General features: G+C 46.0%; 1 protein-coding gene across 1 annotated transcript in view; it reads left to right on the top strand.

Annotated features, from left to right (window-relative positions):
- The first annotated feature begins 5,724 nt into the window (after window positions 1-5,724).
- Window positions 5,725-12,755, top strand: part of LOC137377194 (basic helix-loop-helix ARNT-like protein 1) — a 73,090-nt gene continuing 66,059 nt past the window's right edge. Inside the window, exon 1 of the mRNA XM_068046661.1 lies at window positions 5,725-5,856. The gene's annotated coding sequence lies outside the window, so the exon portion shown is untranslated. The remainder of the gene's footprint in view (window positions 5,857-12,755) is intronic.

Raw genomic sequence — 12,755 nt, 5'->3', positions numbered from 1 at the left:
GCTACAGGAGAAATGCCACGAACAACAGATGCCCCTCTACGTTGCTTTCACTGATCTCACCAAAGCCTTTGTCCTCGTCAGCAGACGTGGTCTCTTCAGACTACTAGCAAAGATTGGTTGTCCACCAAAGCTACGAAGTATCATCACCTCATTCCATGACAATATGAAAGGCACAAATCAGCACAGCGACGCCTCATCAGACCCCTTTCCTATCCTGAGTGGTGTGAAACAGGGCTGTGTTCTCACACCTACACTGTTTGGGATCTTCTTCTCACTGCTGCTCTCACACGCATTCAAGTCTTCAGAAGAAGGAATTTTCCTCCACACAAGATCAGATGGCATGTTGTTCAACCTTGACCACCTTCGAGCAAAGATCAAAGTACAGAAAGTTCCTCAGGGAACTCCTCTTTGCTGACGATGCTGCATTAACATCCTACACAGAAGAGCGTCTGCACAAACTCATCGACGGAATTGCGGCTGCCTGCAACGAATTTGGCCTAACCATCAGCCTCAAGAAAACGAACATCATGGAACAGGACGTCAGAAATGCTCCATCCATCAATATCGGCAACCACGCTCTGGAAGTGGTTCAAGAGTTCACCTACCGAGGCTCAACTATCACCAGTAACCTGTCTCTCGATGCAGAAATCAACAAGTGCATGGGAAAGGCGTCCGCTGCTATGTCCAGACTGGCCAAGAGAGAGTGGGAAAATGGCGCACTGACACGGAACACGGAAAGTCAGAGTGTTTCAAGGCTGTGTCCTCAGTACCTTGCTTTACGGCAGCGAGGCCTGGACAACATATGTCAGCCAAGAGCGACGTCTCAATTCATTCCATCTTCGCTGCCTCCGGAGAATTCTTGGCATCAGGTGGCAGGACTGTATCTCCAACGCAGAAGTCCTCAAGGAGGCCAACATCCCCAGCATATACACCCTACTGAGCCAGCAGCGCTTGAGATGGCTTGGCCATGTGAGCCGCATGGAAGATGGCAGGATCCCCAAGGATGCATTATACAGCGAGCTCATCACTGGTATCAGACCCACTGGCCGTCCATGTCTCCGCTTTAAAGACGTCTGCAAACGTGACATGAAGTCCTGTGACATTGACCACAAGACGTGGGAGTCAGTTGCCAGTGATCGCCAGAGCTGGCAGGCAGCCATAAAGGCGGGGCTAAAGAGTGGCGAGTCGAAGGGACTTAGCAGTTGGCAGGAAAAAAGACAGAAATGCGAGGCGACAGCCAACTGTGTAACAGCCCCGACAACCAATGTTATCTGCAGCGCCTGTGGAAGAGTCTGTCACTCTAGAATTGGCCTTCTTAGCCACTCCAGGCGCTGCTCCACAAACCACTGACCACCTCTAGGCGCTTACCTTTTGTCTCTCGAGACAAGGAGGCCAAAGAAAGAAAATTTGCCTTGTTTGACCTCCCCAAATGCATCACCTCACACTTCGCTGGGTTGAATTTCATTTGCTAGTTGTCTGCCCATCTGACCAGACCATCAATATCTTCCTGCAGTCTACAGCTATTCCCCTCACTATCAACCAAATGTCCAAATTTTGTGTCATCTGCAAACTTCTTGACCATGCCCCCTACATTTACGTCCAAATCATTAATATATACCACAAAAAGCAGGGGACCCAGTACTGAGCCCTGCGGAACATACGACCAGATGAACTATGAGCAGGAGTAAGCCAGTCAGCCCCTCGAGCTTGCTCCGCCATTCCATAAGATCTCGGCTGATCTGGAAACAGCCTTCCAGTCGCTAAAACACCTGTCAACAATTTCCTTTGTTTCCTGCCACTGAGCCAATTTTGTATCCACCTTGCTATATTACCCTGGATCCCAAGGGCATTTTTTTTTAAAACCAGTCTGCCATGTGGGTCCTTGTCAAAAGCCTTCGTAAAATCCATGTACACCACATCAACTGTACTGCCCTCATCAATCCTCCTTGTTACTTACTGAAAAAATTAAATCATGTTAGTCAGACAAGATCTTCCCTTAACAAATCCATGCTGACTATCCTTGATTAATTCCTGCCTTTCATAATTTGCACACTACTGAGGTTAGACTGACTGGCCTGTAACTATTCAGTCTATCCCTTGCTCCCTTTTTAAACAGAGGTACAACTTTATCAGTTCTCCAATCCTCCGGCAGCACACCTGTATCCAGTGAGGACTGGAAAATGGTGGACAGACCCTCCGCTATCACCTCCCTGGCTTCTTTTAACAGCCTGGGGTACATTTCATCTGGCCCTGATAATTTATCCACTTTCAAGGATGCTAATCCCATTAATACTTCCTCTCGCCCTATGCTTATCACATCCAATACTTCACACTGCTCCTCCTTAACTACAACATCTGCATCGTCCCCCTCTTTTGTGAAGACAGACGCAAAGTATTCATTAAGAACCGTACCCAACATCTTTCACCCCTACACATAGGTTACCTTTTTTGTCTTTTATGGTCCCTACTCTTTCCTTAGTTTTCCTCTTCTCTTAATGTATTGATAAAACATCGTTGGGTTCACCTTGATTTTGCTTGCCAACATTCTTTCATGCCCTCTCTTTGCTTTCCTAATTTCCTTTTTGATTTCACCCCTCCATTTTCCATACTCCTCTCGGTTTTCTGTAGTATTGAGTTCTCTGTGTCAGATATAAACTTTCCTTTTCTGCCTTATCTTACCCTGTAAGCTCCTTGATATCCATAGGACTCTAGATTTGGCCGTCTCACCCTTTTTCTTTGTGGGAACATGTTTACTCCAAAACTCTTGAATCTCCCCTTTCTAGTGCACTTTCGCTAAATCACTCCTCAGTTTAGTAAAATTGGCCTTGCCCCAATTGAGAACTCTAACTCCTGTTCTATCTCTGTCCTTTTCCATAATTATGTTAAAACTGACTGACTTATGATCACTACCACCAAAATGCTCTCCCACTGCCACTCCTTCCACCTGCCCAGCTCCATTTCCTAAAACTATGTCCAAAACTGCATCCTCTCTTGTTGGACTCGGTACATACTGTCAAAAAGGTTCTCCTGAATGCACCTCAAAAATTCTTCTTCCTCAATTCCTTTCACACTAAAAATATCCCAGTTAATATTGGGGTAGTTAAAATCCCCTACTATTACTGTCCATGCATTTCTCAGAGATTTGCCTACATATCTGATTTCTATCTCCCTCCGAATGCTTGGGGGTCTGTAGTACACTTCCAGCAGTGTGATTACCCCTTTTTTGTTCCTCAGCTCAATCCATTTGGCCTCATTTGATGAACCTTCTAACATATCATTCCTTCTCACAGCAGTAATTGTTTCTTGAACCAAGCTGCCACCCCCATCTTTTTATCCCCCTATCGCGTCTTGAAACCCTATAACCAGAAATGTTGAGCTGCCATTCCTGTCCCTCCTAAAGCCATGTTTCTGTAATAGCTTTGATATCATACCGCCACGTGTCTATCTGTGCCCTTAGCTCATCTGCTTTATTTGCTAAACTTCTAGCATTGAAGTGGATACCCTTGAGCACTGACAAACTCTTTTTTTCATTTTCTAATCTTTGTTTCCTCTGGCTTCCAGACTCATCCACTAATTTTCTGCCTTCCGTTTTCATTTCTGATTTTGTCCCAACTGAGTCTACCCTTCAGGTCCCCACCCCTCGGCCAAAATAGTTCAACCGCTTCCCAACAGCACTAGCAAAACGTCCTGCAAGGAACTCAGTCCTGGCTCTGTTCAGGTGCAACGCGCTTAGCCTGTACAGGTCCCATCTCCCCCACAGCCAGTCCCAATGTCCCAAGAATTTAAAGCCTTCCTTCCTGCACCAAATTTCCAGCCACATGTTCATCTCTCTTATCCTTCTGTTCAAGAACTCACTTGCACGTGGCACTGGGAGTAATCCAGAGATTACTACTTTTGAGGTCCTTGCTAATTTCTTACCTAGCTCCCTAAATTCTGACTGCAAGACCAGATTCTTCTTTCTACCCATGTCATTGGTACCAATGTGGACCACGACTGCTGGCTGTTTCCTTCCCACTCAGGATGCTCTGCAGCCGCTATTGACATCCTGGACCCTGGCGCCAGGGAGGCAACACACCATCCTGGATTCACATCTGCGCCACAGAAATGCCTGTCTGTTCCCCTGACTATCGCATCTCCTATCACTATCACTCTTCCAATCTTCCTTGTGCCCCCATTATACAGCTGAGTCACCAGTGGTGCCATGGCCTTGGCTCTGTATGCACTCAGGGGTCTCCTGCACTATTTATTTAGAGATACAGCACTGAAACAGGCCCTTCGGCCCACCAAGTCTGTGCCGACCAACAACCACCCATTTATACTAAACCTACAGTAATCCCATATTCCCTACCACGTACCTACACTAGGGGCAATTTACAATGGCCAATTTACCTATCAACCTGCAAGTCTTTGGCTGTGGGAGGAAACCGGAGCACCCGGCGAAAACCCACGCGGTCACAGGGAGAACTTGCAAACTCCGCACAGGCAGTACCCAGAATCGAACCTGGGTCGCTGGAGCTGTGAGGCTGCGGTGCTAACCACTGCGCCACTGGGCCGCCCACTGTGCCCACTACCTGAATGTATCTTCTTGACTGTCTGGCGATCACCCATTCCCTCTCTTCCTGCATACTCTTAAGCTGTGGGGTGACCACATCTATAAATGTGCCATCCACGTAGCTCTCATCCTCACAGATGTGCCGTAGTGACGCCAGCTGCTGCTCAAATTCTGAAACCCGGAGCTCAAGCTGCAGCAACTGCTGACACCTCCTTGCACAAATGGTTATCCAGGACACAAGAATTGTCCTGGAGTTCCCACATAGCACAGCATATGCACTCCTGAGGTTGGAGCAGCCCCGCCACTCCTCTATCTATTTGATAATAAATTTTGGTACTGCAACTAAACCCTGCTGCTGCTGCTAATAAATAAACCTTACCAATAGTAATAATAACCTTACACTAGCTGGCGAAAGACGGAAATAGCACTACCACCAGGGCCAGTTTGGCGACAGACACCAAGGTCCAAAACACCAACTCTCAGCGCCACTTGGCAGCTTCACGTGCCGCACTTGTGGTCGAACCTTCACAGCCATCAGCAAAGGTGCACCAAGAGAAGACACCCCACATAAATGGATTGTCTGCTGCGTCTCCATCTTTCGTAGATGGAAGGATGATGGCCCAGACCCGGGGTAGACAGACAGCCTACCTACCACTCCCAGGCCCCGCCGCCTCCGACACCACGAGGCCTACGCCCGTTGCCGTGACAACCGCGCCGCCGTTGCCATTGACCCAACCCCAGCGATCTGATTGGGCGGCTCAGACGCCGCGGAGCGACCGGCTTACAACAGCAGTCGCAGCGATTGGTCGGTTCCGAACCGCAATAGATGAGAAGCTCCGATTGGTCGTTATTTTCTCACCTCCCGAACCGTGCCGCCAATGAAAGCCGAGCTACGATCGGCTCACATCCAGCCGGCGATGGAACAAAACCGTCCACTGGTTCTTCCACCGGGCTGCGCGACGGGGAGAGTGCCGTCTTCTGATTGGTGCGCACCGAGCCGGCGCTGAGAGCCGAGCGGCGATTGGCGCGGGGCCAGATGGGGTAGAAAGGTGTTTCCTCATTGGCGCAGCGCTGAGCGGTAGAGCGGCGCGGTGATTGGTCCACTGGGGAGGGGCGGTGATTGACAGGAGGGGGCGGGGCTCGGGCGGATCCAGGTCAGCGGTTACGTCAGCGGCTGGAAGTAGGTCAGTGGAACCTGGGTTGCGACATTGTATCCGCGGCGGCGGTGCTTTGAAGCTGGCGACAAGACAGCACACCTGGGGCAGGGAAGAGCTGCCGGCACCTGTTCACCCGATCTCTACAAGGTGAGTAACCCAGTGCTACCCTTCAGGATGCAGACTGGAGGGTTTTAACCCCCTCCTCTCTGTCTCTTTCCCCTCGTTAATGCAGTTTACACATACCTGGAACCAGAGCCAATGCACCTCCACCCACAGCCCCTACTGCATTTGCACTATTGCACGAATTGCTATCAGTTCAAAAGAAAAATAAATCTGGGCTTTTAACAAAGGTTAAAGTTTGTGTTTTCCCCTTCCTGAGTTGACAGATGAGCCATTCCCCCTCTCTCTGCCTTTTTAACAGTAAACAACTTTCAGCCTGCACTGCATCAGTCAGCTATCACATAATTGCTGTGATGCAAATGTCTTTTTTTGTGCTGCAGATATTTTTTCCTGGGATCTGGTACTCTGTGTGTGTGTCTCTCTGATCACTGGTACAGGGGTTTAAAGACTGAGATCGCAGCACTCCTCCAATTCTGGCCATTTGCACTTTTCCCTGCTCCTATCAGCATTCTTGCCTTCAGCTGCTTAGGCCCTAAGTTCTGGAGCTTCCTCCCTAAAATTCTCTGCCTCTCCAGCTCCTTTAAGATGCTCCTCAAAACCTAGCTCTTTGACCAAGCTTTTGGACACTTGTCCTAATATCTTCTTACATGGCTTCATGTCAAATTTTGTTTGGAATACTGCGTGCAGTTCTGGTCGCCACATTACCAAAAGGATGTGGATGCTTTGGAGAGGGTGCAGAGGAGGTTCACCAGGATGTTGCCTGGTATGGAGGGCGCTAGCTATGAAGAGAGGTTGAGTAGATTAGGATTATTTTCAATCGAAAGACGGAGGTTGAGGGGGGACCTGATTGAGGTGTACAAAATCATAAGAGGTATAGACAGGGTGGATAGCAAGAAGCTTTTTCCCAGAGTGGGGGATTCAATTACTAGGGGTCACGAGTTCAAAGTGAGAGGGGAAAGGTTTAGGGGGGATATGCGTGGAAAGTTCTTTACGCAGAGGGTGGTGGGTGCCTGGAACGCGTTGCCAGCGGAGGTGGTAGACGCGGGCACAATAGCGTCTTTTAAGATGTATCTAGACAGATACATGAATGGGCAGGGAGCAAAGAGATACAGACCCTTAGAAAATAGGCGACAGGTTTAGATAGAGGATCTGGATCGGCACAGGCTTGGAGGGCTGAAGGGCCTGTTAATGTTTTGTAATTTTCTTCTTTGTTCTTTGATAACACTCTTGTAATGTGCCTTGAAACTTTCTACTATGTTAAAGGCACTATATATATGCATATTGTTGCAGATCAAGGAGGCTTGTTGGTTTGGTGTGATTTAAAAATGTATATTATTTATATTTTACAAATCTGAAACTAAAAACAGGCAATGCTGGACAGGCCAGTCCATCTGTAAAAGAAAAAGAGGCAAGTTAGCATTTGAGGTGTAGATCGTTTACGGCCTGTTGATGTGGTGAATGTTTTGTATTGTGTTGTGTTTTATGTGAAAATCATTTTCAGAACAATTTGATTGTGAACTTGTTCAATTTTAAGAAATGTTAACACTTATGAATAGTTGTGGGAAAGGGCAAATGCCTTATTTTGCATGTTTGAGCTCCATAAAGCTACTCCCAAAAGTATATTTTGTATGCTGTCTTAATTTTCTCTTTGCATTATCTGTAATCTTCTGGTTAGCAATTGATTTATTGTATAGTAAACTTGCTGTGCCTTCAGCTGCCTCGGCCCTAAGCTCTGGAATTCCCTCTCTGAACCTCTTTGCCTCTCTCTGCCTCCTTTTAAGATGCTCTTTAAAACCTAGCTATTTGGCTAAGCTTTTGATCGCCTGTCCTAATACACCCTCACGTGGCTTTCAGTGGGATATGTTCGAGGCACTATATAAATGCAAGTTGTTGTTCAGTGTCATGATTTATATGGACTGATTGATTAATTCTGGTATTCTGAGAATTACCTTGTGCATTTCTGCCCATTTTACATTGTAAACTAAAAACCAGTGTCCTTTTTTAAATCCTTTTAATATGGCTCATCTTGTACAAGATGTACCTTTGCTGTTGATGACTGCCTTAGCACCTGTGTCAGGTATGTGTATTTGCATATAAAATGCCTTTCATAATGTCAGGAGGTTTCGGCACTTCACAGGCAATGAAGCACGGTCACTGGAATATTGTATGGAAATGCAGTAGCCGATTTGTCAAGCGCAAGGTTTCACAAACAGCACTAGTTAAACAACTAGATAATCTATTTTACTGATGTTGGTTGAGGGATAAATGCTAGCTGAAACACCAGGAGAACTTTCTATCTCCCCTCCAGGAGTAGTGGCCATCAGATCTTTTGCTAAGAGGGCAGACTGAGCCTTGGTTTAATGTATCATCAAAAGATGGCACCTGCAACAGTGCAGCATCCCCTCCGTACAGACACGGCGGTGTAGTGGTAATGTCACTGAATTAGTAATCCAGGAGCCCAGGCTAATGACCTGGGGCCACGGGTTCAAATCCCACTGCGGCAGCTGATGGCATTTAAATTCAATTAATTAATACAAATCTGGAGTGGAAAGCTAGTCATCATGAATTATTCATCGATTATTGTTAAAAACCCATCTGATCCATTGATGTCCTTCAGGGAAGGAAATCTGCCATCCATACTTGGTCTGGCCTACATGTGACTCCAGACCCACAGCAATGTGGTTGACTCTTAACTGCCCTCTGAAATGGCCCAGCAAGTCACTCAATTCAAGGGCAATTAGGGATAGGCAACAAATGCTGGCCTTGCCAGTGATGCCCACGTCCCATGAAAGAATTTTTTAAAAAAGTACTGCACTAGAGGGTCGGCCTGGATTATGTGCGTAAGTCTTCCAGGAAAGCTCAAGCTCGCGGACCTTCTGACCGAGGTGAGGATGCTACCCACTGAGCCATGGCTGACACCTAGTATCTAGTATGTGAAATCATGGGGAATGACCTCAAGGCACTAACCTCTGTGTGATGGAAATAAGTCATCCAAACTCCATTCAGATCACCAGTTAATGCTGGGTGTCACTGTTCATTATTCTCTAAATTTTAAGGGTTTAACTTGCAGTTCGGAGACCTTTTGAGTGAAATCCATATCTGATGCTTAGTCTTAATAGCAGTTATCTGTTGTGATGGGCATTCTTTAGCAACGTTATAAGCATAGTCGGTTAATTTCCTCTCTCCGTTAATGTGATGGGAAGGCTACCTTTGGTTACTGGAACTTATTTTGTAAACATCACAGGAAGATTCCCACTGATTACTGTTTCTGACATTGCAAACGTAATGGGAAGATTCCCTTTAGTTACAAAGTGAAGGATAAATGCCAGCAGGGACTGCTTTTGTGTTGTGATTTCTACATATACGGACCTGGTGGGATGTGTCCTCTACTTACTGTGTTACTGACATTGTAATAGTGTCCTCTGGTTGCTTTATTTCTTTTAGAAAACATTTAAAAAAATGTCTTCCAATAGCAATTGAAGAAAAGCCTTTCATTACATTTACACTGACACTCTTTCCGACCACCACACACACACACACACACACACACACACACACACACACACACACACACACACACACACACACACTCTCACACACACACACTCCCCAATACTTCTGGCCATCTTTCTGAAGATTAACATCATATTTCTAAAGTTTCAGATTGGCGCGTGAAACAAGTCCAAACAGTCATTTAGGGCACAGAAGGAGGCCATTCGGCCCATCAAGAACATTACTGCCAGCCCAACACACTTCTAAGAGATTACTCTAAGACGTTCATCTCTGACACCTCTCCACCCACCCCACCAAATGGAACTCGAGCAAGTTCCAGTCAATGCGAGTGATTTGACATCAGAAATTCAAGTCAGCCCCTGCCCACGTTCCATATCTTAATGAGTGTTTCAATCTCTGGAGCTAAGTTCCATAAAGCAAGTCTGCAAAGAAATTTAAGAGTTGTGACCTTAAAAGGTGCAGACTGGGTTCACAGCTAAACATCAGAGTCCATCTTCAGAGGACACATGATCACACTCTCTGTAAAAGAGCAGCTTGAGGGGTGACCAGATAGAGGTTTTAGAGCAGATGTTTCTACTCGTGGTTGAGACCAAAACTAGGGGCCATAAATAGAAGATAGTCACTAATTAATCCAATAGGGAATTCAGTCGAAACTTCTTTACCCAGAGAGTTGTGAGAATGTGGGACTCTCTACCACATGGAGAAGTTGAGGTGAATAGTATAGGTGTGGTTAAGAGAATAAGTATATAAAAAAAATAGAAGTGAGTAGACCGTACAGCTGCTTGAACCTGCTCTGTCATTCAATAAGATCAAACATGATAAACACGTGAGAGAGAAAGGAATAAAAGGATGTACTGATAGGGTGGGATGAAAAGGGGTGGAAGGAGGTTCATGCGGAGCACAAACGGAATGGACCAGTTGGGCTGAATAGCCTGTTTCTGTGCTCTAAGTACTATGAAATTCTCTGCCACACCATGGGAGGTCTATTATGTTTTAAAGAAAAGAAAGTGAATACAAATACTGTGTGACCTCTTGTGTCACACACCTTTTAGATCTTTATCATTATTTGTTCTCAAGGTATGAGCACCACTGGAAAGGTGAGCATTTATTGTCCAAATGTTTGTCATCCTGATAAGGTGCTGATAGAACTGAGTAGTTCACTGGGCCACTTTGGAGCGCAGTTAAGAGTCAGTCATATTGGTGTGAGCCTGGATTGACACACAGGCCAGACCAGATAAGGACAGCAGGTTTCCTTTCCTCAAGGACAAGTTGGTTTTTTTTTCCCCCACAAGATCTTTTGTGTCAAAAGTTATATAAGATGTAAGTATGGTTTTGTCTAATTGGACTGATCACCTCTCCCTTTTGTTGCCCTTTTTCCCCCAACACTACTGCCTGTTGACCCTTCCTCACATCAACCCCATCACCGCCTCCTGTGGACACTTACCCCACATCACCACCTGTTCTTGCCCCAACTGCCGCAACATTCTACGTTACATCAGTCTATACATTTCTCTTTTTATCCCGTCTAAGTTTGAAAAAGGAAGACTTGCATTGATAGTGTCTTTCATGACTTCAAGGTGTCCCAAAACGCTTTACTGTCAATGAAGTACTTTTTGTCAGTGCAGTCATTATTGCGGGCAGCCATAAAGGCGGGGCTAAAGTGTGGTGAGTCGAAGAGACTTAGCAGTTGGCAGGAAAAAAGATAGAAGCGCAAGGAGAGAGCCAACTGTGTAACAGCCCCGACAAACAAATTTTTCTGCAGCACCTGTGGAAGAGCCTGTCACTCTAGAACTGGCCTTTATAGCCACTCCAGGCGCTGCTCCACACACCACTGACCACCTCCAGGCGCTTACCCATTGTCTCTCGAGATAAGGAGGCCAAAGAAGAAGTCATTATTGCAGTGTAGAATTTGTGCACAGCAACATGATAATGACCAGATAATCTGTTCTGCTGCTGATGGTTGAGGGATAAATGTTGACAAGGAGAACTCCAAGCTTTCCTCAAAATAATGCCATGGATCTTTTACATCCACTGAGCGGGCAGTTGTTTTAATGTCTTACCTGAAAGTTGGCACTTGTGGCAGTGCAGCACACTCTCAGTACTGCACTGGGAGCATCAGCCTGGATTTTGTACTCGAAAGTGGGGTTTGAACCCCCGACCTTCTAACTCTGAGACGAGAGTGCTACCCACTGAGCCATGGCTGAAGCTGCTCCTTTGCATGATCCTCCTTTCACCCTACTTCCCCCTTCACTGTCTCAAAATCAAAACACGTTGCAGTTTCCTACTCTTAACTTATTTTGTTAAGACGCCAAATGATATTGTGTGCAAATGGCACAACCATATAAGGGAAATCATAATGCCAAAATGAGTTGACGTAAGTGCTAGCACTAAGATATTGGTAAGGTTACTCCATTGTATCTGTTACCATGCCAACTCTCCGACATGCTGTTGTTGCAGTCCTGTTCATTGCTTCTGTTTTGCCAAGCTGTCTAGCTTCCTGGTTTTGCTGAATGCTCATGTTTGAGTGAAGTCAGTGAATAATGAGTTGAACTGTGGGTGTGTGAGCAGGTTAGCTCTCAGGAACCGGAGCATCATACTCAAAAGAAAAGCTGCAAGTTCAGCTCAAAATCAAGCTGCAGTAGTTATTTCTGGGAGTGGGAGTGCTACCAACTGAAGGAAGCTCACATTAGTCATGATGTTTGATGTCAACCCTGGCTCAGTGGGTAGCCCTCTCACCTTTGAGTCAGAAGGTTGTGGGTTCAAGTCCCACTCCAGAGACTTGAGCACAAAATCTAGGCTGATGCTCCCAGTGCAGTACAGAGGAAGTGCCGCACTGTTGGAGGTGCCATCTTTAGGATGTGACTTTAAACTGAGGCTTTGTCTGTCCTCACAGGTGGATGTATAAGATCCCATAAGCTATTTCAAAGTGGAGCAAGGGAGTCCTCCCTGGTGTCCTGGCCAATATTTATCTCTCAATCAACATGACTTTACAAAAACAGATAACTTTTTATCATCACATTCCTGTTTGTGGGATCTTGCCGTGCACAAATTATCTGCTGCATTTGCTGCATTACAAGAAATGCAAAAGTGCACTTCAAAAAGTGTACTTAATTGGCTATAGAGGTTTGAGACATCCTGAGGTTTATTAAAGGTGCTATATAAATGCAGGTTCTTTCTTTTTAAGATCACCAGTTTCCCATAATTTAAATGGCCATAAAATCGGTTGCTGCCATGTGACCAAATTTCTGGCACGTGCTGTCAGTGGATGAGGATCTCTGTTAGAAGCACAAAGTTGGAAAACTGCCCTCTTAGAGTTCGGGACTTCCTGATCCACCTCAGATTCCTGTGCCTTAGGTTGCACACCTCCTGACTGTCACAGGGATTAAGGGACTATGTATTTGCCCCACTCCCTC

Source organism: Heterodontus francisci, chromosome 14, assembly GCF_036365525.1.
Source record: "Heterodontus francisci isolate sHetFra1 chromosome 14, sHetFra1.hap1, whole genome shotgun sequence".
Classification (NCBI taxonomy): domain Eukaryota; kingdom Metazoa; phylum Chordata; class Chondrichthyes; order Heterodontiformes; family Heterodontidae; genus Heterodontus; species Heterodontus francisci.
This window is presented reverse-complemented; position numbering and strand designations above follow the sequence as displayed.